The 24,746-nt window shown below is 33.6% G+C and overlaps 1 protein-coding gene across 3 annotated transcripts in view; it reads left to right on the forward strand.

Annotated features, from left to right (window-relative positions):
* The first annotated feature begins 7,715 nt into the window (after positions 1 to 7,715).
* Positions 7,716 to 24,746, forward strand: part of LOC111049737 (CD109 antigen) — an 83,040-nt gene continuing 66,009 nt past the window's right edge. Inside the window, exon 1 of one of the 3 annotated variants that reach the window (XM_039423591.1) lies at positions 7,716 to 7,866. The gene's annotated coding sequence lies outside the window, so the exon portion shown is untranslated. Of the gene's footprint in view, positions 8,011 to 24,746 lie in introns of all 3 variants that reach the window. The other 2 variants (XM_039423592.1, XM_039423589.1) reach the window with 2 other exon arrangements.

The following is a 24,746-nucleotide window of genomic DNA, read 5'->3' on the forward strand; positions in this document are numbered from 1 at the left end:
TGCAGTCTCATTGATGGAAAATGTGCATTTCAATATTCCACTATCCATTCTTTGTTGTTTCAGAGAACATTGAACGATCACTGACTTGCATCAATATATCGATATTATTCTCTACGAAATATTTCCTACTATCAATATTCACTATTATTATGAATTGATCAGCTGGTGACTATCACTGTGATACATGATGGTTGTTCATTTTTACTCTCAAACTAGCTTGCCCGGCGAACTTCGTACCGCCAAAAAGTCAATGTATCTCATGTCACACTTGGTGAATCATGAAATTCATCTGACAATCAACATTTTCATATGCATCTCAATACGGACTTCCTATCTGCTTAGTCATGCAGCATGTATTATTCCGAAAACATATTCTTCTCAATCAATTGGTGGTAATATCTATCAGTAAAGTGTTGAATTAAATTACGATATAATAGATTTCAAAGATGAATTTAATGTGTGCATAGTGTTGTCAATAGATGGTCCAGGAAATATGCGATGTACGATGCACAGAATTCCATATTCTTTCCATCCTCCATTTTAGGATGAATATAAGCTAAGCTAAATTTAAAAAAATTGTAAATTATTCCGTCATTCTTCAGTAATAATGAATGCAATATAAACAACTCTCATGAGGTGAATAATTTTCTTCAACATTTTCCAGTTTCTCAATAATAAGGGAGTGATAATTATTTGTATAGGTCTTCTAATGAACCATTATCTACATCTGGTACCAATCTACTACACTTCAACTCCAAACTACCGCTTTAAAACCAGGTATACAATTATTTATCACAGGGTGACCTGTTTATTACAGCTGGTAACTTAAGATGCTAAATCATATTATCACAACATGATCTTGAATCATGATCATCTTTCCGTTCTTCGGTAGCCGCTCGGCCGAAAATTTCGAAAACAGGTCTGTAAAATGGATTAATGAGTAATAATTATTAGCCCCCCCCCCCCTATTGTAATTTCTGGTCAGAAACAATCCCCAATATTCACACAACATATTCCAAAGTTTCAAGCCGTTCTGTCAAGTAGTTTTAAATTCTATAGGAAAGAGACAATCACACAGACATTCATTTTTATAGATATTGATCTTGGAACTACAAAACAAAGTTTGTTAAACAATAAACGTAAGGCTAGTTTTACAGTGGGTCGCCAGAGAGCGACCATTGGCGGCCGTGTGGAAAGCAAGTTCAGACAACGGGATTGGTGGCCGGGCTTACGACCCGCCACCCGAATGAGACACCAGCCGGCCGGCAGGCATAATTTGTCGACCCTTGTTCAATGAGAACTAGTGCCTCACGACTCGCTCGGTGACCCACTGGTGGCCTAATGTAATACGAGCCCCACATTCGAGAAGTTGGAAGTTTTTGCAACAACTAACAAAATAATTATAGTTTTACATGGTGGCTGGGACTTGGTTGAAGGAACATAATTATTGTAACAAAATTATTAGTTTAATGCTAGCTCTGGTTACTATAGAGGGGTCCACGTTATAATGGTAGTGTGTGATTTGCAATGGTGTTGCTATCTATCCTTGTCTATCATTCAACAAAGCAGATAGCGCTATCTCTTTCACGCTTTGCGATGTTGCCACATCATTTATCAACAATATAGAAATTGAAGTAATTGACAAAATATTTAATCTCAATCATGAAAATTTATTATTACATCTTCAAAAAATATATTTTCTTGACAAATAAAATATGATTAACTATTTTCAACAATAATGAACAGTTAAATAATCCATCAGATGTACCAGTATCAGCTGTTTGGGTGGCAAGGCTGAGATCTGGCAACCCTTTTCTCCTATCTTCCTACACTGCCATTATAACGTGGACCTCACTATAGCTGATATTTATTATTAAAGGTTGATATTCATTCATTTATTTACTCAAATACAATGATTGGTACATTGATGAAAACATAGATAAGAGAGTTCAATGCTCTTCAAAAAAGTCCTTTTTAAAGAAATTCAGACCAAAATAATTTATTGAATCACGTTTCTTGTCTGAATTATTATCAAATGGATTTTCTCAGATCACTTAGTTATAGGTACCTACAATGTACCTAGAATACAAATGTAGAATTGTATTCTAGGTACCTTGGGTATCTACTCTAAATATTCCAAAAATCATGTGTTTGTCAAAATATTCTCTACATAATGATGCCTACTTTTAAACTTAACAAGCCTGAAGGCTGTGCAAAGGCTAAAAATTATTAATAAACTTTCTACTGGTGATATTTTCCAAAGTTTTTCGATTTGTTTATCATCAAAATTTAAAAGTTTTCTCAGGAAAACATTTTTTCCGATCATTACTTTTTTAGATATGAGCGCCTAAAGTTTTAATTTTTGGACAGAACATTTCAAATTCGGTAGGAGATAAATCCATGAGAGAGGATAAATTCTTCATGGTATTGTTGATTGATTGAAACATCATTTTTCTGAAAATAACAATATTTGTGAAAGTTATTCTATTTAAGTTGAGTTATTTTTGGTCATTTTGGGTAAATTGAATAACTTTCTCAAAAATTGATATTTTCAATTTTTTTTGTTTTATTCAATCAGCAATACCATGAGGAATTCATCCTCCAAATCTCATGGATTTATTTCCTACCGTATCGAATTTGAAATGTTCTGTCCCAAAAAATTAAACTTTAGGCGCTCATATCTCAAAAAGTAATTATTAAAAAAATTTCCTGAGAAATATTTTTCATTTTTATAGCTTGATGATATACAAATCAGAAAACTTTGAAAAATATCACCAGTAGAAAGTTTATTTTTAGCCTTTGCACAGTCCAGGCAAGGAATTCTCAATATAAGGTATAGAAGGAAATGTTTGGTAGACAATAATTTTTGACCTCGCAGCTCTGTTTGGGATAGTTAGGGTGTTAACATAATCAAAGTCCCCACCCTTTCCCACTGTGCTAAGGGTGGTTAAAAAGTACCAGTTTCTTGGTTTTCTCATATATCTCGGAAATCTAGACTAAGCTTACATAATTTCCTAAAAGTTTTATTTGACATACGGTAATTATTATATTTTTATATATTTCATAGTAGGATATTATAGGATAATATCTGCTCTTGAAGGCTTGATATTATTGTTCTGAAAAAACACCTTTATCTCCAATATTTCGCTTTTTTGGTCATATAAATTTTCAAAGATTGATGAAGAAAAACTGTACTGATCATGTGCTCATAGAGCATTAATCCCTTCATTTTGATTTATAATTTTACTAATTTATTCTTTTCCCCACGACTATTGCAGTAGTTTCAGTGTTGGTATGAAATCTTTAGTTTCGCTATAAAATATATCAGTTGACGATTTTCCAGCAGTGTTGAGTGTGAAATCTTCAGTTTTGCAACAGTAGATCAGTTGGCAAATAAATTTGGGAGTGTTTGAAAAACAATTTTCGACTCTGCAGCTTTGTTTGGAAGTAGAGATGAACATTATTATCATAAGTCTCTATCTCTAATGTGTTGAAGGGATGAGAGTGATTTTAAATTTGCTTTTATTCATTTGCTCAAGGTCCAATCCGTAAGCGACGACTGTAGCTGCGCGCGCTGTATTTTCTAAAGGCGACATTCAATAAAGACTGCAATACTACACACACAGTAATGCCAGACCACATTAAGCGCTTTTCAGGCATTTTTGCAGGCACCAACTAAATCAACCAATCGGAGCTCGGAGAGCTTCCTATCCTGCCGACTCTAAAAGGGCCGGTTCCCGAGCTCGAGATTTAGCTAAGCTAAACTTTTAACAGCTGGAGTCAGAAAATTGGCTTTCCGAAACGGGGCGAAGTCGTAGTCATAGTAACGTTTAAAATAAATTTCGAAAAACTAGAAAATTGAACACAAAATGAAATAAAGAGAAAATAGTGTAAAATTTCAGCTATGTTGGATTATTTAGGAATGTTTAATTTCGTCAAGGAAAAACGTCTCCAATTGTAGAAATGAGAAAATAAAGATTGTCATAAAAACTGCGACTACACCCCGGCGTTTCAAAGGCAATTTTCTGATTCCAGTTGTTTAAAGTATAGAACTTAGCTAAATCCCGAGCTCGAAAACCGCCCCTGAAAACGCTTAATAATTATGGTCTGGTCCTAATAGACTATATACAGTCGTCGCGCGGCTACAGAGTTGTACAGTCGTCGCTTATTAGGAATTGGGCCTTTACACGCTTATTGGAAACAATACATTCCACCATGACTTACTTTAGATAAAGGCTGGAGCGCACAACTTCGCAACGTCGCAGCACAGAATACATTCATTACACCACAAAAAGTTGCTGTTTTATGAGGAGAGAACTAATTACTCATAGATTTTAGCTGATTGCAAATAAAATATTCGGGTTTTTATGAAAAGTTTTATTTTTATATGAAAGTAACATATCTAAATGACATTAAACTTATACCAAAAGACTAAAGATGATGTTCAAAGTGACCTCCGTTGTTCTTAATGCATGTTCAGATGTCTTCTCATCGATTGTCGGACCCGTTCAAATATTCCAGGAGTCTGCTTTATCATTTCTATTCCATTCAAAATCCTTAATCGGCATTCTTCAATGGTATCAATCAGAGTATTGTATACTAAGAAGGTTTCCAAGTGTCCCCAAAGATAAAAATCTAAAGGATTCAATAAGTCTGGTGACCTAGCTGGCCATGGTACTGGCCTACCTCGGCCTATCCATTGATTTGGAAAGCTGTGATTCAGGTGTTCACGAACAGCAACACTGAAGTGTGCTGGAGCTCCATCATGCATAAACCAAATGTTTTGGCGCAACTGAAGAGGTACATCTTCAAGTAAGATAAATAGCTCCTCTCTCAAAAAGTTTAAATAGATTATGCCATTAAGCCTGGGAGGAATCTCGAACAGAAGTAGATGATCTCCTATGATTCCTGCCCAAATGTTTACTGAAAACTGATGTTGTGGACACGATTAGGATTGATGGCATGAGGATTCTCATCTGCCTAAATATGTTGGTTGTGGACGTTAACGATAGCTGTTCTTGTAAAGTGTGCCTCGTCGGTAAATAAAACTGTTGTTAAAAACTTTGGGTTAACAAGTTTTTCTGAAAACCATCGGCAAATACCAGCAAGGGGAATACGGCAGTGTCGTGGCAATAGAGTATGAACTTTCTGGAGGTGGTATGGATGTAATTGTTGCTCTTTCAGTATTCTCCAAATAATAGATTGATTGACATTAAACTGCACTTTATTCTCTCGTGCTCTTCTCTGGATGTTCATAAATTTCATTAGGAACTTGTTCTTCTAACTCAACAGTCCTAGTAGATCGGGGTCTGCCTGCATAAATGTGCTCTTTGGACATCAACGAACCTGTTTCAGACAGACGTTGATGAATAGTGGCAAAAAACCTTGAACTTGGACATACTCGGTTAGGACAGTTCTCTTGATGCAAACGTCTTGCTTGCTTCAGTACTATTACAGTGTCCAATCCCATACATTAAATGCATGTCAGCTAATTCAGAGTATGAATAATGTCTAAAATTACATGCCATTTTTTAAAAAGTCAACATTTAACACAAAAGCAAAGAGAAATGGTTACAAATAACTGGTTAATAGATCAAACAAAAAACACAGCGCGGTTATAGTAGGCCTAACTTACAGTTTGTTGTTTTGTTCAACAGTGAGCTAAAATATTTCTGAAAATAATTTTCAGCTGATAATTAATTTCTTTTAAATATTTTCTTATTAAAAACAAAATAAATCAGCTGTTTTGTGACAGCTATTATTCAAATTCATGTTTAATTTGCAATCAGTTAAAATCTATGAGTTATTAGTTCTCTCCTCATAAAACAGCAACTTTTTGTCGTGTAATGTACAACATAAGAATACATTTTATTTAAATTTAGTTTACACAGCTTACATGATTCTTCACAGAATTAAATTCTCTACAATTTTTATTGCGGAAAATTATTTGTTTACTAGTCATTAAAGAAAGTTATTGGGCATCAAACGTAGAAGTCTGTGTTTATCTACTTAGATTTTTTTCATATTTCAACTTTTTTCTCAAAAACTACTCACACTACAGCTTCCAAACTAGTTTTATTCAATTTTTCAGATATTTTTCCATATGAATCCACCATAATTTTCTCAAAAACTGGTCCCCAAACAATTCAGCATCGGTGTATTTCACCAGAGGAACTGAATTCCGGGCGAAATCTTTCACTCTGTATAGCTTGCTAATGAAGCGTTTATGTTTATGGATATATGTTTATATGAACTTTTTTCTTATTTTTACCTCTACTATCACGTATTAAATTATTTTACCATAATTAAGAATCACTCTGTATAGATGTTCCGGCCTTCTATCTATAGTTGTAGGCTATGGTTCCACCGACATGATTTACCATAAACATTTAAGCTTGACAAATTTCCAATATAACACAATTTTTTTCAGTAGAGCATTGTGATATTTCCAATAGTTTTCAAGATAGTCTATCTGCTCTTGAAAATGTGGAATTCAAAAAACAACTAAAAAAGTTTTCATTTATCCCCCTCTTTCAGGGCTTTTTCAGGTTTCAACATTTTTCCAGGTTTCCTTGATTGGGTCTGCAAAATAAACGTTGGGAACCTATAATTTATAGGTATATATTTTTACAGAACCTAATTTCTTGTTGAGTAGGTCGATACTGTATAAACATTTTGACGTGACAACGTCTTATAAATTGGTTTGCCGGGAGACACTTCAAGAAACTGCGTTAGGTTCCCACGTTATGCGCTCACAATGAGAGCGAGTGAGAGCGTTTGTTTCGGTTCACGGTCGTCTGGAAAGAGCACGAATAGGAGCAGTGGCGAGCAATGCCGCACCAACCCGAAGGCATTCACCTGGAGAGAGAGTGAAACGGAGCAGTCAACCTGCGCAGGCGCCGCAAGCAATCTCCTGCGACTGCGCCACTAATTCAAAATGTCAAGTCAATGGTTGTCTCTCTCGCTCTTAGGTGGGCGCGGGCTAACCATGCCCGAGTGGAAGGGACGCGTGCCTCTCACTCACTCTCATTGTGAGTAATTATTTCATCCTTCTTCCTACTATACGAATGAATATTCACATTAAAATTATTTTACCACTCAAAGTCGTTGTCACGTAAAACTTTCGCCCGTATACCGACTTTACAGGCAACCATGCAATTTTTTTATTATTTGGGTTTAAATTTATTGATTTATTTTTTCTTGTACAATTAAATATTTCACAAAAAAGTTATCCTATTCAGTATAATTATCATTCTTATCCTGTTTAATAAATGACGTAGGTACAGTACTTATTAATTCAATCATTTTTGATTTTCTTTCTGTTTGGATTCAATCAAGTACATCAATCAGTATATTTATTCAAAATTCCAGTTATCAAAAGATTCAGTTTGGTATTGATTTTTTTCGAATTCAATGTATTTAGCTAGACCTAGTACGTATAGTAGCTGTACTTTACTTTCAAAAAAGTTAATGAGTTTCAAAGAGTGGAGACTTGGAAAGGTGGAAAGAACAGTAAAACTGTGCCACATACTTCCATTAAACTTTGTTATAGCTACTGTAGACTACTAAATAGTTTCTTTATAAAAACTTGTACAGCGTTAAATACTTCGATTTCAGTTTTAGTTACGTTGGCGTTGTGTGGTGGGAGATTTTTAAATATTTCTAATTTAGTTGCATACGCATACGCTGTTTGAAAGGAACCTCCAGTTGGTTCTTCTTGAGTCCGCAGCGCGCAGGCGCAGGTATAGGTGATCGAGAGCGCGACAGCCGACAGCCAGTCTGTCTCCAGGTTGAAGTTGAGCTTCGAGCAGCAACAGGTATTCGGAATTCAGAGTTTGATCAGTGTGATCTCCGGCCAATATTTAGGTTAGTTGCTAGTTTAGTTTGTCATTGTCATTAGTTCAATTCCACCGTTTTTATTATAATTAGTGGTTTGTACTGTTGTGCTTTGATTGAACTTCACGTGAATACGAAAATCGACAACACTAGGCTTCTTCACTTCTGTGTTTGGTAAGTTCCACTTGCTTTCATGGTTTGTTTACAAAGTTTGTCTGAAAGAATTTGTAGTTTTCGCGAGTCAAGAAAATAATATTTTACAAAACCTATTTAAATTTTTAATTTGAATAGCAGGGTATAAACCAGTAGAAATGTCATCTGTTTTTTAAGCAGAGTTAGAGGTGGGACAAAATTTGTGTGAAATACGGTACCTAGTCTACCTACACACGACAGGAAAGTTACTTTCTACTTCCTGACATCCTTATTGGCTCTATGATGCATTGATGGATGTTTGAGTTTGCAGAAATGTATTCTTCTAAGGTATGATTCCGTAATATTTTTAGACATGAAAGACGTTGACTATTGCAAATTTTATCTATGGTAATTATTTGTTGGAATTTTTTTACCAGTAGTCCTACTCCTACAGTATATATGGTGCGGCACTTCACAGGGGGGGGGGCAATGTTAATGTTAGGTTAAGTGATTTTAAGTAACACTCCATGATGCTTAATATCAGTTTTGCTGTTCATACTCAGAGTGTAATTTGCGCTGAACGCCCTTTTTACTTTACCGCCAGGCCGTCAAAAATTCAGATTACTGTACTTTTTCAGTAATTACTGTACTGATTTTTCTCCATATTCATTATGGTCCGGGCGCCCCTGGTATAGCGTGTATAGGTCCTTTATTATAATTTTCTATGTTAGGCTACCTGTAAGAATGCATAGTCATTATTTTTAAGATTCTAACACTTTTATTGCCTTATTGAATAGGTACGTTTTGACTGACATAGTTAGGATACCGTACCTAAAATACTTAATTTGGCAAGTAACATGTTTTTGTTGATTTTCATTTTTTATAGAACATTTTGCCGAAGAAAGATTTTATGATTATCATATCCACTAACTGTATAGGATTATTCTAGAAACAAATCAACTGAAAGTCATTGATTCTTCAAAGAAAAATTCTTGAAATAGAATTTGAATAATTTTATCTATAAAAAAAATGAAAATTTATTTTTATTCATCTATATATATTTTTTAAAATAGATTCTAGCTTCTTCTGGTTAGTTTATAGTGGACATAGATTGTCTCAAAAATGGTATTGTCCGATTAAACTGTATAAGGTAGATAATATTTTAAACTTTCAAGGTTGAATTATAAAAACTAAAAATCTGTTGGTTTGTTCACAAAATAGATGTACACTTCTATGCACTTTCAAATTGCTTTAATTATAACTTGGAATTATAATAAATACCGGTATGTCTTTCTTCTATTTTTGAAAGGGACTATACTTTGCATTGGACTTAGGCTTTTGCAGTGTCAGTGGTATTGGTATAGTGACTGCCAGTAGCTCATCGCCGTGGCTTGTAAGACTAGAATGAAAAGAAGCTGCTCTCCGAGCAAATGAGAAACACCTGGTTGTGTGGGCAACACCTGAAAAGTTCTGAAAGCGTTGTTGAAACTTTTAGAACAACTAGTTGACCATCAAAAAACAATATTGCAATCCGATCTACCTATAGAGATGTGGGTTTAAAAAGTGATATAGCATACTAGTGAGCTAATTTTAAAATTGGCTTAACTACAAGGCCTACCTACTTTAAACGTATTTCAGCATTGTGATGGAACCATTATAGAAGTGTTAGTGAATAAAAAATGTAGAATCTAATTTCTACTCTAAAAATTTTTATTGAAGATGAATTCATAAAGTAAAACATGCACATAAATTAACTAAATAGAGTGATTCTAGTGAAATGAAAAATGGAGATAGTAAACCTAATATAAAATAGTTCATAGAACCCAAGTAGGCCTAAGTTAGAATAGAAAGGTACTCTATTCTATGCGGCCAAGGTGAAGGAAATACTCCCTTTTGTCACTTTTCTCATTGTCAGAGTTTGAGGATGGGCCGCTCTTTTAGATAAATATTGGTCACCTCCAGAACAAGCCAAGCAGGCTGCTTTCACAATGTGACTGTCTGTCTGGGCTCCTGTACCCCAAGTCTTCGTCAATGACATCAAGGTATCAAGGTAATTTATTTCAGGTCTCAATCATATAATGTTATTTAAATTTATCCCGAATGTGGAAAAAGTTATAATATACCAATTATTGAGAATTCATTATAGGATAATTCTATTCTCATTTCACTCATTTCAAAAAATATTGATAAATTATATACTCAATGTTAAACTGTTTAACATCAAGTAATCCAAGCATGAATGAAAATTCAACAGTCCAATTTCTTTTTGAATTGAAATACAAGTAGGCCTACATTTCAGCTCTTTTCTATCTTTATAATATATTGCATTTTTTCAAGAACGACGATATAATTGGTTTAAGATGTTCCAAAACGGTTAATTCCTAAAAAAGACATTCATCTACGGGTTATGTTCTTATTTAGCCTGTTTTACACCTTCACCACTTAAAAGAGGGTACCAGGAGTTCTAAATCCGCTCAAAAATGACAATCAATCAAAACCTTTGTCATATATTTTTCTGTGTCATCCTTGGTTTTTCTCTTTAAAAAATGAGTAAATGCTGATTTTGAGGTTAGAGAAAATCTTCTTTTGTATTCGATCACTTTAGTAAAAACCTTGATCTGGTCATTCTTCGCAGACCTGAACAATGATGGAAAATAGCTTCATTCTCCAATGAAACAACCGTTTGATTCCGTTACGGATCCTAAACAATTATGCAACCTGATTTTGGTAGCTGGTCTACAATATATGTTACAGGGTTATACGAAAGCTCATTGTTTCCATTGTGCCTTTGATCTCCTTCTCCTTGCTGTTTCTTCTTCGTCTTTTTATTCTTCTGTTTGCCTCCCTGTGTTGCTTCATTCTTCGTAGAAACATTAACTTAATTCCTAACCTACTTTTACAGCATGAATGATTGATTGTATTTTACTTTTTCCATTGGAATAATCATACATTTGCAAATCCGCTATGGAATTGTAATTTCTGTAACCAGTCTTCCTGATCCAGTGGAAAGAGTTCTCACGCTGTGAGGTGCAATTGCTGGATATGGCCAGTATAGCTGTTATGTAAATAATAGATACGGTAGGCTACTTATAGTAATAATGATATAATACAAAAAACTATTGGCCTAACATTGCTTGAACCAGGAGACAAGACAAAATGCGATTTGTCGCGAAGTTCCTCTAAATAATTGACAACACTGAAACTCGAAACTACACATCCATCCAGTACAATGGACATTTTTAAATACATAGTATTTTTACAAATAACTAGCCTTGAATCATGTGTAACTTCTATCAAGATTATGTCTTGAAAAACCCCGGAGGGAGTGTCAGACAATTCCGGTGTCAATAGAATATATTCAATACCGGTATTTAATAACTATTTTATACACACATCATGAGTATAATTGTGCTGAGTTTGAGACCTTGTTAGTTGTAATTGGTCCGATTATAATAATAATAATAATATTATGAAAGCATAATAGCCTATTAATAACAACAGAGAAAGAGGATTTCTTTCTTACTCATGTCAAATTCAAATAAAAATATTCCAAATGAAAAGGAAAATAGGAGATTCGTGAATATTTTTATATTGAACGGTTTTAAAATCCAGATGATCAGTGTTCAATATTTTATGAATGAAACCATTGTCTAGCATGTTCCATTTACTATTCATTTAAAAATAGTATATTAGAAATCACATTTTCTATAATACACACATTTCCGATTTCCTTTAAGTATGAGTAGGAGTAAGTTGTCAGTTGTGCAAGTGTACCTTCCAAGGTGAATCTCAGCTTACAACCTTACATTTTTATGTTCTCTGCGAAAATGTTCACTGTTTACTGATAAAACAGTCCTTTTAAATTTCATGTCATGGACATTATCTTTGCACTTGTGTGATTTTTCAAGGTTTCTTTCGGTATTCACACTCATTGTTGATCATATATTCATAAGGCTTCAAATAACTTATGCACATGCAACATGAATTCCATTTCAATAACTAACAACATAATATATATCCATTGATTTAAAACCTGTAGTGAGGAGGACATTCGACATTCCTGTAAAAGCAAAATAATGTTATCACAAGAGAGTATAGAGTATAACAGTTACATTTTATACTCTCTGCTTATCACTATTATACTACTACAGTAGTACCCAATTTTAGGTTTGAAATGACTGAAAGATGAATGTCCTCCCTCACTCAATCAGCCTTGAAAATATTATGCCCATTATTTATTGTCGTTTGGTTCACACACTTTAAAATTCAAGAGATTATTCTCTTTAATAAAAACGTTTGAATTGAAATTTTATCGTGCCGTTGTTTCTCATAGCTGGTGATTCATTATTGCTAGTTTTATGGTTCTCATTGTATCTTTTCTACGATTACAATCTATACTCTCATTCGTGGTCCTTTGCTCACCTCTGTCTCTCATATTATTTATTAACTCATATTTATTTATCAACTATCCTTGTTTTTCCCACTCTCATTCTCATAACAGTTTAAAATATGATGGTTCACTGTTTAGGGAAGATTAGTTTTCAATATTCTGAAACCTAATTTAAATAAGGATAATCGCACTACTACTATTATTTTCCAATTACTCCATATTTAGACCTATCCCATTTTTAAGCTTTAGCATCCTTTCTGCTGATTATTTCTTTATTCATTCACTTTGGTTTATTAATTTTCCAATATTTCGTCTTACAAATTGACCTAATATAAGCGATGAGAATTACACATTATTTGTTGCCTATCGTGTAATATAGCCGACAAAGGTGTGCGTATCCAACTCAACCTGTTCTCCTCTCAACTTTTTCCAATTTTATTTGATCTGTATTACATTATTCAAAAATAGACGTCGAATTTTATCCTTCTGCTGTGACTGATGTTTCAGAACGTTCCATTTAGTTAATTTTATCACTATTAAAAATAATGCATTTTGAAAGCTTTCCTTGTGCAAGCCATGTTCAATTTTCAACGTATTTTCAATCATTGTAATCGTTGACTTTAATTCAGTAGTATTCAAAGAATAGCGTCAAGGCTTCGGAAGGTCACAGCGATTGTATATCTGCCAAATGATTCAATGCAGAGGAGTAAGTTGTCTTTCCTTGTTTGGTTCGCTCAATGGAGATCGGTGCTGAAAAGCGCGGCCCTCTGAAGAACGTGACGTCACACGTCTTGAAAATAAGAATAGAAACGCGCTACTCAGTGACAAGAGAAGATGACAATAGAGTAATTGCACCATCGACCGAAGGAATGCACCTCAAAGGCATTCAACTATATATGTATGTAGTGGTTGTCTAAACATACTATGTTATAACTATATTATATATTTCTATGGTTAAAGGAGGAGGCTACGCATGTCTTCTGTATGATAATACTATCAATGTATTATAATATGCGAGGTGTAGGCTATCTCCTTAGAAATGGAATTATAGTTGGGTACGGTGTACACAATCTATAGTGTATTGTTCGAATGATTGGAAAGTTTTTGAATGATGTTCTTGAAATCAAGTCACTATGGTATTGGACGATTCAATTGAAAGATGATTTGGGAAGGAGGTGAAGAGATTGGAATATTTGTTGAAGGCAAAAAGGAGAAGAAGAGGAGGAGGGAAGCACGCAGAATATGTGCAAAAGAAAATAATAGAATAAAATATGTTTTTTATTCCACAGAAAAAACAAATGAAATACCGTATACTATAGTAGATAGATAGTAGGCCTACTTATTTATAAAACATAGCACATAATATAACTAAGTATTGACTAATTAGTCTTATTTATGAATAAGTGAAGAGAATGAAGAAAATTCAAATTGAAAAGTAGCAGAAGAAGAAAATTTAAAAGAATGTGAAATAATATGCGTAAACTTGGAAACTTAGTTCAAGGAGAAATACAATAAACAACTCATGAAGGGGGAAAAGAATATATTATAAAGGAGTGGGAAATTAACTTGGAGAAATTATAATTAATAGGAGGATTAAAAGGTTGTATAAAAATATAAAAGGAAGAAGAATACATGGAAGGAGGTTTGCTCAAGGAATTAGTACAGTAGGTTGAACAGAAATTGAACAAAATGAAAATCATCAACGATTCAAAAATCACTCGAGTTAGTGGAGGATATTGATCTATGGGAGAGGACATACTCCAGGTAATTGTGAAGACATTTCGAATGGAGGAAGTTGTAAGCTGAACGTCCGAGTCTCTCACGACCACCCTTCAACTCTCTCAACTTGTATTGGTAGCTATAATACGGATCGAGGAAGTCCATATTTAGAAAGAAAGGCTACGGATCAAGCACGCTTCTGGGTTCTGGGTCATGGGCTTGGAGCCGAGTGATGCTGGACTAATACACAGCTAGATATAGTCATTCATCCTACAAATATAGATATAGTGAGTTTGTTCCTAGTAAAAACACTCATCAAATATTACATTCTATCACTCACTGGTTCATTGCACACTATTCATGTACGTACTATAGGCCTACCTGTACATAATCCGGTCCTATTAAAATTTGACTGTACCAGGGGTGCCCACAAGGGGGGGGGCATGGCGCAATTTGCGCCATCAACATTTTTTTGGGGGGGGGGGGGGCATGATTTTTATATTTTATGTCAACATTTTGAATCATGGCTAAAAATCAAGGTATTAAATGGAGATATCCTAATGTAGTTAATTTTAATACTTTTTCCCACCTTTACAATGTTATATTCTGCAAAGTGTAACTCAATATAAAGCATAAAAAATACAATTGATAATAATATCTTGTATGCAGGAATTTTAGCAATTTTAAGCCTATGAGTTTGAAGGTAAATCTTTGAAAGAAATAAATTATAACTTCATCATCCACTATTATTCTGATTTCCTTTGCCTAATTTTAATTTTTAATGGTCCTGTGTTTGAGTTTCCTTGCTGTTGCAACTTAATTTTTTCAAAAGCACAATGATAAGTTAAATGTAATGTACATTTTAATCCAATAATCATTTTAATTTCGAAGGCGTTTTATGATGATATAAATGTCTCTGAAATGGGAATGCAATTATAAACAACATCGCAAACTAAAAGAATCTCCTCTTTTATGTGAGATGAATGATTTTTGTAAAAATATAATCGTGAAGTAAGATACGTTTGATTAAAAAATCAAGAAATTTTCGATATTTTTCTCATTTTTACAGTCTCGACAGTTTTTCGATATAAACAGTGATGCAACTATGCAAGATCAATTTATGGCAACTCAGCTTATAGAGCATGAAATTTTCTCTCATTTAAGACCAATCGCAAGCTTCTATCATGTGTTGTACTCATTTTAGAGACTCTTTAATAACAGTAACATCGCAAGAAAAATGAGAAAATAAAGATCATCATTCAATTGGCTGTGACTTTTTAACGGCATTGAAAACAGAAGTATATTTCATGGGAGTGAAAAGAGGAGAAAATTCATCACAACCTCGACTACTTTCTGGATTTTTTATCTGAAGTGTTCCACAAGATACGCAACGTTGCATATGCGAGACTGTGAAAATGGGGGAAATATCACAAATTTCTCGCACATTCAAAGTTGTGTATTTTGTGGAACACTTCAGATAAAAAATCAAAAAAGTAGTCCTGCGCGACCAGTCAATTCATTGGAAATAAAATTTTATTATCTTTAATATTATATAGAGAATGCTTTATCTCGATAAATTCAAGGTTCTCGAGATTGAATGGAAAACTTGAAAAAAGTCCAAAATTTTGGGGGTGAAGTCGCCCTCTGGCGTGTGAGCAAATTTCAGATTAGAATTTAGCGCCCCAAAATACAGATAGAACCATCGAAAAAAAATTTTTCGGAGCTGTTTCCTGAAAAATGACCATTTGACTGGACTACAAGTTGTTATCCTATTATATTAAGCAAGCAATTTCTGTATATCTGTTTGTATTTTTCTATTTTTATATCTGATATCTGGCTATCTGGTTATATGGTAAATTATGTTCAACGGATCTCGAAAACGGCTCTAACGATTTTCACGAAATTCGGAATATAGTAGGTTTATGATATCAAAATTCGATTGCACTAGGTCTCATCCCTGAGAAAACTCCCTGAAGGAGATGAAAAGGATAATTCATCCTTGGAAAACAGATGATGATTTCGTCGTCTGTCGATAACAGAAGATGCGTGTGCCTGTGTGGGAGATCAGCTGTGTAATCAATTAGCTCATCGTATCTCGCGAGAAATCTAGAAATTTTAATTGACTCGATCAAAATACAGTAATCTGATTTGTTGACATGAGATGGTATATATCATAATATTCAAAGTTAATCATTATTTTACAGTTCTAAGTGATTAGTGAGTGTTATTTTGTTATTCAATTTGGTATGTAAACAATCTAAATTACAACTTTTATGTTTTCAAATATTTGGACTGAAAATTTCACTTGAATTAAAGTCTATGAAACATAACCTACTTTTTGGAATATTAAATATTCCAACTATGAATTTTATAGTGAATAAATAAATATTCGAGGAAGAAACAGTTTTGGGCTGTGCCTGTTAGTCCTTCCCCAATCATTTCAAAAGAATTGACTTCTGTTTATCAATGAATAAATAACAAGCAAAGCTTGGGGCCCCGATATTTGGTATTAATAGATAGAATTTACAAAATGTACTTGTTCAGATGATATCTTTATTCCAAAAACCAAACCATTTGAAGACGCATTTTGTTCGACTTGTGTTATTATTTACTCCTTTAATGTTAAAAAGTAAATACTACCAACAACACAACATCAGTGACAACCTGTTCCAATTTATGATAAATATCGGGGCACCGAGCTCCGCTTGGGGTACCTACAAAAGCATATAAAAAATGATTGAGAAAGAAGAGATTATAATAAATATTCATAGTTCATATAGAAAGGTTCTATCTAATCACAGTGGATTGAGATTAATTCGCAGAGGAATGCAAAAATTTTTCTCACAAAAGCATGTTAAATTTTAATCCTGATTAATTTCACGAGAACCAAATCACAGAAGACCATCTCAAAAAGATAGCTTATCTGATTGGTTCTACAGGAATTAATCAGGACTAAAATTCAACCGGCTTTTGTACAACTGCCACTAGGTACCTGATTGAATTAGGTACAAAAGTTCAACAGCTGAGTCATAATTTTGTCTGAGTCCCACACACATGCACTCGCTCACTCACTTCCACCATCAACAGATGACGAAATTATCAGCTGTTTTTCCAAGGATGAATAAGTTCTTTTAATGTCCTTCAGCGAGTTTCCCTAGGGATGAGAACTAGTGCAATCGAATTTTTATATTATAAACATACTATGTTCTGAATTTCGTGAGAATCGTTAGAGCCGTTTTCGAGATCCGGTGAAATACAAACATATAAACATCTAAACATCAAAACATCTAAACAGAAATTTCTCGTTTAATAGTATAGAATTTAGAATACCTAAACTTGCCGACATTATATATTGTATGAATAAAATCGTTCCAAATTTGTATGAATGTTCACCAAAATTGCTATGCAATATTCTTTTGCAATAAAAGAATATCAATGATATTATTATTCAACTTTTTATAAGTAACCTTTACATTTAAAAAGCAAAGCCTCCCTTACTTATATTTTGATATCCTATTAAAATATTTGTAATGTAGTTATTCCTGATGTAATGTAGTACTTTTTAGTCCTTCCGAACAAGAACGGGTGCACTGCTAGTCTCAAAAATAATATCAAAAAGATACTTTATTTCTATTTTAAAAGAGATAAGAAACGATGGTATATATTTTTACAATATTATGAAAACAGAAAGAATTCCTCACTAGAACAAAGGTAAATAATGCCCTTTGGAAGATTAGAATGTAAGATGTGAATTTTATTGTCATACACTGACTAATGCAAAAAACTAAAGGGTTGGGAATTGGGATACTTTGGGGGGGGGGATTACACTTGGATTGGGGGGGGGCTTGCGCCATTGCCATTGGGGGGGCTGGGCACCCCTGGACTGTACTATACTAATACAGTGAATGTACTACAAAATACAGTCATTCATTCACAAATATAATACAGTATTATGTAGTAAGATAGTCATCACAGATCACATTCTATTAGGTACTGACAGCTAGCTATTCATATACATGTACTGTGCCACTTTTAAAATGTACTATTACATACTTAATATAGTTCCTATAGGTATTTGACTCATTTCTTCAATCTGTAGTAAGATAGTCATCACATATTACATTCTTTCACAATTTATTGCTATTGTTGTACTGTACTGCTAAGTTGCCCTATTTCATACCGTACTCAGATCCTATTAGTATTTGACAAGCTGATTTCTCCAGTTGTATGCAATCCTATCTACGTGACTTAGGTCATACCTTATTTTCGGTATTACCTGTTGTGAGTCATAAATTTGTCGGATAAATTGGATAACTGCTAGAATAGTTTTGCAATCGTTGAAATTTCAGCAAGTCATGTTCACACCTTCAATGGAGGTAAGAAGATGTGGGAAAGTTACTGATTCACTATAAGTCTAGATATGATTCTACTCATGTCATTACTTGTTTGCTCTTTTTGTTATTGATATAGTACATAAAAAGTGGTACCTGATGCTAACATATCAGCCTGTTTTTGGGCGTTTCAATTCCGTGCTAGGACATGCATGAATCATAACAATAATGAACATAGTGTATGATGTGTTCTCGTCTATTACGTGAATGATGATCACGTTCCATGATGTGTGGTGTAATTCAGATCCTGGTCGATTCTTTTATTATTATTATACAAAATATTCAGAGTATTATTGTCTTTATGAATTTATTTCATTTGAAACTTATTGTTATAAGCAAAACATTCTATTGGCAACTGATTGTTCCCAAGATTAAATGTATTTTACACATTTTAATAAATCCCAAATTTGATTTAATTAACTACTCATACAAAATAATTGAAAGCATCAATAATGATTACATCTGATTTGTTTATTATGTTTTTTTATTTGATTAATCGTTTCTGCAAACTCATTATAACATTAATCATTTAATATATAAATATTTAATATATTCATATAACATTAAAGTTATGATGAATCTAATTTTAATAGAATTATTGAACTATGATATGAAAAATACAATCTTGTAAGTTTGAAAAATGAATTGAAGTAGGTAAACTTCTCTGAGTACTCTTTCCGAAAACCTGTTATTGTAAAAAAAATACTAGATATCTCCGGATAGAAAGCTTGAAAATCCTCTTTAACAATTTTCTAATTAGTGATGCTAATTCAGAACGGAAGGATACTCATTACCAGCATCACATCATGCTTCATTAGCATTAAACAAACTAATTGAACAGTTGAATCAAGTACAAAAAAGGTGTAAACTGAATCTATTATTCAAGAGTAAGTTATCACTAATGTAAAAATTGAACATTTTACAATTCAGTTTTATAATTATCACATACGATATAGGTTTATGCGGAAAATTAAACTCAGAAAAGATTACACGTGTGTATTAGATTTGTTCATATTTTCTTTTCGGAAGTTTTGGCAGAAGTACCTGTTCAAAGATTCTTCTGCTATCTCTACCCTGGGCCTGTTGATATCTCTGTCTCTGTGTCAGGACTGATCTGAAAGTTCTCATCTTTATCTTTCCATGTGTTTTTCCCAGCTCTGATGATTATCAGGCAATAATTTCAGGCAACTCTTTCAGTCGCCATTCAACCCTTAGAAGAATGGTAATGTTATGCTTTGCAAGCTAATAATTAATTCATAATGCTATTTACTGCTCCTATATTCACTTAGTTTTCAGCTTTGCAATGAATATGGGTTGTTTTAATTTTGTCTAATCTAATGTTTGGATCTAGTCAGCTACTTCTTGTTGATCTCTACAAATAGGGATAGGATATAAGAAGAAAATGTGTAAAGTTCACGCTTCTCTATAACAAGCATTAACGCATATTTTATGCTTTGATTTTTTATTTAATTCAATAAATGGATAGGTAGAAGCTGTAGAATAGGTAGAATAGGACGGTAGAAGCTGTTGTTCTCTCAACTGCACTTTCAAGTGAAAGCAATATATGATCAAAATTAAATAATGTGTCAATTGGTGACTCCGTTTCTGTATATTACAAAACTTCTATTTGAATATTTATCAATACAATAGAATACAAAGATAATATCTCATGTTACTCTAGTGTAAAAGAATCAATGTAATTTATACTTACATGTGTTAGCTTTTCGGAACGAGAAATCAAGTCACTTAGGTAATCCGAATCATCAGCTTGAATTGTCAACAGGGTCAGAGTACGCATCAAAACACGTATTTTCTCATTCTTTGGTTGCTTCTTGGAAACTTCTTCCAGTATTTTCAATGCGATTCTGTTGTGAGCTGAGTCCTCAGTCTGAAAACAGTCAAAATATTCAATGTTAAATGAAACTATCATACTGTAAAGAGTTGAAAGATGAGCAAATGAATTCGATGACAATTTCTTACCTGGTTTAAAGTATGAACCATAATAATTAGTTTATAGTGATCTTTCCCTTGCTACTCTGTACAACGAAGATTAGATCTCAACAACAAGTCTGCATTGCCTATCTGTACTGTTCTATAGCGTGTATGTTACGCTTTTTGAAGTAGAATGGTGAAAAAACTCTCTGTCAGGAAGTAGGCAATCAGTCAATCTTCTGAAACGGAAGGAAGAACGCAAAGAAGAAAGAAGAAAATGAGATGAGAAATATACAAGGAGAGAGGGGAAATTGGAAAAGGACAAGTTGTGCAGGGAGACAAAAACGCATGAGAAGAATAAGAGGATGAAAGGTAAGAAGAAGAAAAATAGAGGAACAGTGTCAGACTGTACAAGTACAGTACATTACCTATTATAGTACCAGTACCGTACTTAGTACTTGGCAAAGTAGAGGTGGTGCTCTGTTATCCTGGAGCCTGGACTCTTTTTCTGCGCATGCTCCATGCTGTGTGTTCAAGTCCAGTTACTTGTTCACTTTCATTGTGTGCGCTAGAGGTACTGGCTATTTCAAATATCTGTATATTTGTCACCAATATAGAACATCATCCACGTATGGACAGATATAAGATTTAATACAGATACACTATTTAAGAAATCCATAGTTAGAAGGGTCATTCAAGAGATCACTCATTTACTTGTTCTAACTTGAACTGAACTGAACTATGTGAATAATCACTTGAATTGAATAATTACTTCAATATAAACTTTACATCGAATTGATCAATGAAGCAGTCATTGGGCCAGAAGCATGTTAATTTTAAACATGATTAAAACTGTTGAGACAACCAATCAGAAAAGGCTTTTTTTGGAAATAAGGTTTCTCTGGTGAGTTTTTGTGGCATTTAATCACCGTCAAAATTCAACAGGCTTTTGTGCAACCGGCTCATTGTGTTTCTCTGAAATGAAATAATATTATTTTCAAGAAGAGGTTGAAGCCAATGTAAGTAGAGTAGGCCTAACTGACTTTTATCATGCTAATTGAGGTAGGCCTACCATCACCAGTGATAATAATGTGGATATAATAGACGTAAAGAGTGAGCCAGAGTAACTGATCCTCGACCGAACTGTGTCTGTGTTTGTGGAATATAGTAGTATAGTATAGACTATAGAGGATAGAGTCGAGTCGAGAGGATTTCTCCAGCGTGCAACGTAGCGGAAAGCGGTCTCGCCAGGCCTGGAGAAAGGTTCGTTGAACTCGACGCATCTCTTGCAATATCAAAACAACCTACTCATTCAATAGAAAATTTATACCGTCCACCGTAACTAGGTATGAAAAGGTCTATTGAAACTGCGGAGACAGTTTATTGTGGGGATCTTTCGTAGAGACTACTGATTCATGAATTGGTGAATAAATAGAGTGATTGCTCAGAAAGTAAGTGACTATTTGAATGAATTTAGGGTTGCTCGTTGGAGTAAGTGATAACACGCCGGTCTAATTTCGAATCTCGACCGGGCAAAAAGTTTTTGACCACAGCACAATCACATAGATACGGCCACCCCGTCTTTCGAAGGAGACGATAAGTCGTCGGTCCCGACTACCTAAAAAGTAGTCGTCATCCCTCTAGTATCTCTCATCATCATCCCTCTCACTCATTACCCACGCACAAGCCCAAGAGCTTATGTGGGCATCACCCTCAGATGAAATAAAACTCACCTCAAAAAGAAAAAAAATTAGGTATGAACATGTTTATTCAAACGGAGACAGTTAGCTTTCCTCAAGCTGTCACACATTAATTAGAAAATTAAGTTATACATTTGAAAATTAAGTGACCGAGTGAGTTTTACTCAAGGGACTTATGAAGACTAAGTACATAAATAATTAAAGAGTTTCTCAATCTATTGACTTAAAATTATTTTTACTCTATTGGAATAATAAAAGGGACTCTTGATACTGTGCATAATTAATAGCAGCATGATTGTTCATGAATTACTCAATTAAGTTAATTTTATAATAATTTTATTAAAGTAGTCTATGCAAAAATAGCCTAGAAAATTAGTCAAAGAAAATAAAGATCTCTAGGAAAATAAAGCAATTTTCTCCTTATTTTATAATCATTCATAATTTATACTATTATCAACATAGAAAAGTTAAAATATTTAACAATTTAATTATTCTACAATTTAATTATTATAATTAAAAGAAGTATCTGCATTATTGCCATGAAAGTAAGCATAATTTTACCTAACACATAAACATAATTATGATTTTCTCATTGAATAGTAATCAACTCAATTTCAGGAACTTCATTCAATGACCTGTTCAAATATAAGGAATAAAAACATAATATAAAGTATATAATTCACCTACGGTTAAACAGTTGAAATATATAAATAACCAGGTTGAAATGTATCTGTCTTCAATTCATATGTGTCTCATCTTCTGAACTACAGCTCACTCATTCATCAACTTCATTCATTCTCGAAGAACTCACTCTCATTATTCACTCTCAGAGAACTAAGGAAATGTATTGAACAGCATTTCATTGAAATTGAGCGCATCTGTAACGTCACTTATCGAGTGAAAATTTGTCACACAGAATCAGTTTTTTCAGGAAATATGCAGCAATGCGTGTCATATCGCTACCATCATGCTTTTGCTCCTTGCAAGCTGGAAAATAATGTCTGCCTTTCTTCCCTTTTGCATCTGCCCATCTTTTGGCTCTGTTTATTGCTTGGAATTTCTCATCAGAAGTCAGGCAGAAACGGCCTGTTTCTCTTTTCGGAGATGGCCCTCTCGATCATATTCAAAGCGTTGACAATGAACATTTCCCGTTTCCTTGTGATGGAGACTTTCGTTACACTTCGCTGACCAATGGCAATTGATATTTCAGGTGACTAATAGGGCAAAGTCTGGTTGTAAAACTTTATTTGATGTCGATGTCGTTGGTTGTGTCTGTTGGACAAATTAAATTATCATTTCTCAATAAAAAGGATATTTTAATTTCAAATTGGGTCAGTTTTTCTAAAATCGTTGATTGATTTTATAATGTGTAATGTGTCACTCGCGATAGTCGTTGATTAATTGCTATTTACTTCAATTGCATTTTATAATTGATATTCGTAATCCTATGTGAGCATCACCCACAAAAAAGGCTTTTAGACATAGATCTATAAAAATCTTCTGCTTGATCACACATTCATCAACTGCATTCATTCTCGAAGAACTCACTCTCAGAGAACTATGGAAATGTATTGAACAGCATTGTTTATGAATTAATCTTCTCTCATTATAGTAGGCTATAAAAAATAAATTTATTTAGGAAAATTAAGTTAATAATAGATTTAGCCTTTGAATTTGGCAGTTGAAAGTTTTATAATGTGTAATGTGTCACTATATTATGGTCACTCGCGATGATAGTACCTACTTTAATCTATTCCTGGTCTATTCCTATCTAAGTTATTAGTCAAATACTTTACCTTTTGACGCACAACTGAATTTCAACCCTTTATAAGGGGGTGACTTAGGGGTTGCAACTCGAATATTTCAAATGTAAACACCCATTGTGTGGTACATCATTTTAAAGGCCTTTATAAAACAAGAAAGATGACATCAATAAAAATGTTCTATGATATCTGTATTGAAAATGGCGGCTGATTTAAGTTTCAGTTTTTAAAGAAATGAGGGTATAGGTAACTATGTATTGTTTTGTAATATTTTTGTATGTACCTGACGATGTCTATGTATTTGTCAAAATACTAATGACAATAAAGAGTGATTATTATAAAAAACTGTTTCATTCAATATGGTTGTCCACCACAATATTACCTTAGAGAAAAGTATTTTACATTTATATTGATCATCAATTTCTCACTAGCCAATGGTCACTTGCGATGCTAATTCTTAAACCTCTTCCTGCATGTAATAAAATTAACATTATCTTGAAGAATTTCAGTTGTAGAGTGATATCAGCAAACCTACAATAATATCTGATCATAATTCAAGCATAAAATTATTCATTTCAGTAACATATTATTTGACCCACATTCTGTAGATTCGAGAGAAAGTTATTACAATGAAAACGTCATTCATTGACTTCCTTTGAAGATATGTCGCCTATACTGAATACATTATAACTATACATGCTGATACTAAAACTATACATGAACATTTATATCTATATGGTCACAATAATTGTACATATGAGATAGCCGATTACTTTCTTAGTGAACCAGGACTTGTATTGCATGCATTGAATGCAACCTAAAATGATTATCATTCTGAAACTGATGGGGGATTTCCGGAATTGAACTATCTCGCCGCTGTGCA

This window comes from Nilaparvata lugens, chromosome 3 (genome assembly GCF_014356525.2).
Source record: "Nilaparvata lugens isolate BPH chromosome 3, ASM1435652v1, whole genome shotgun sequence".
NCBI classification, from domain to species: domain Eukaryota; kingdom Metazoa; phylum Arthropoda; class Insecta; order Hemiptera; family Delphacidae; genus Nilaparvata; species Nilaparvata lugens.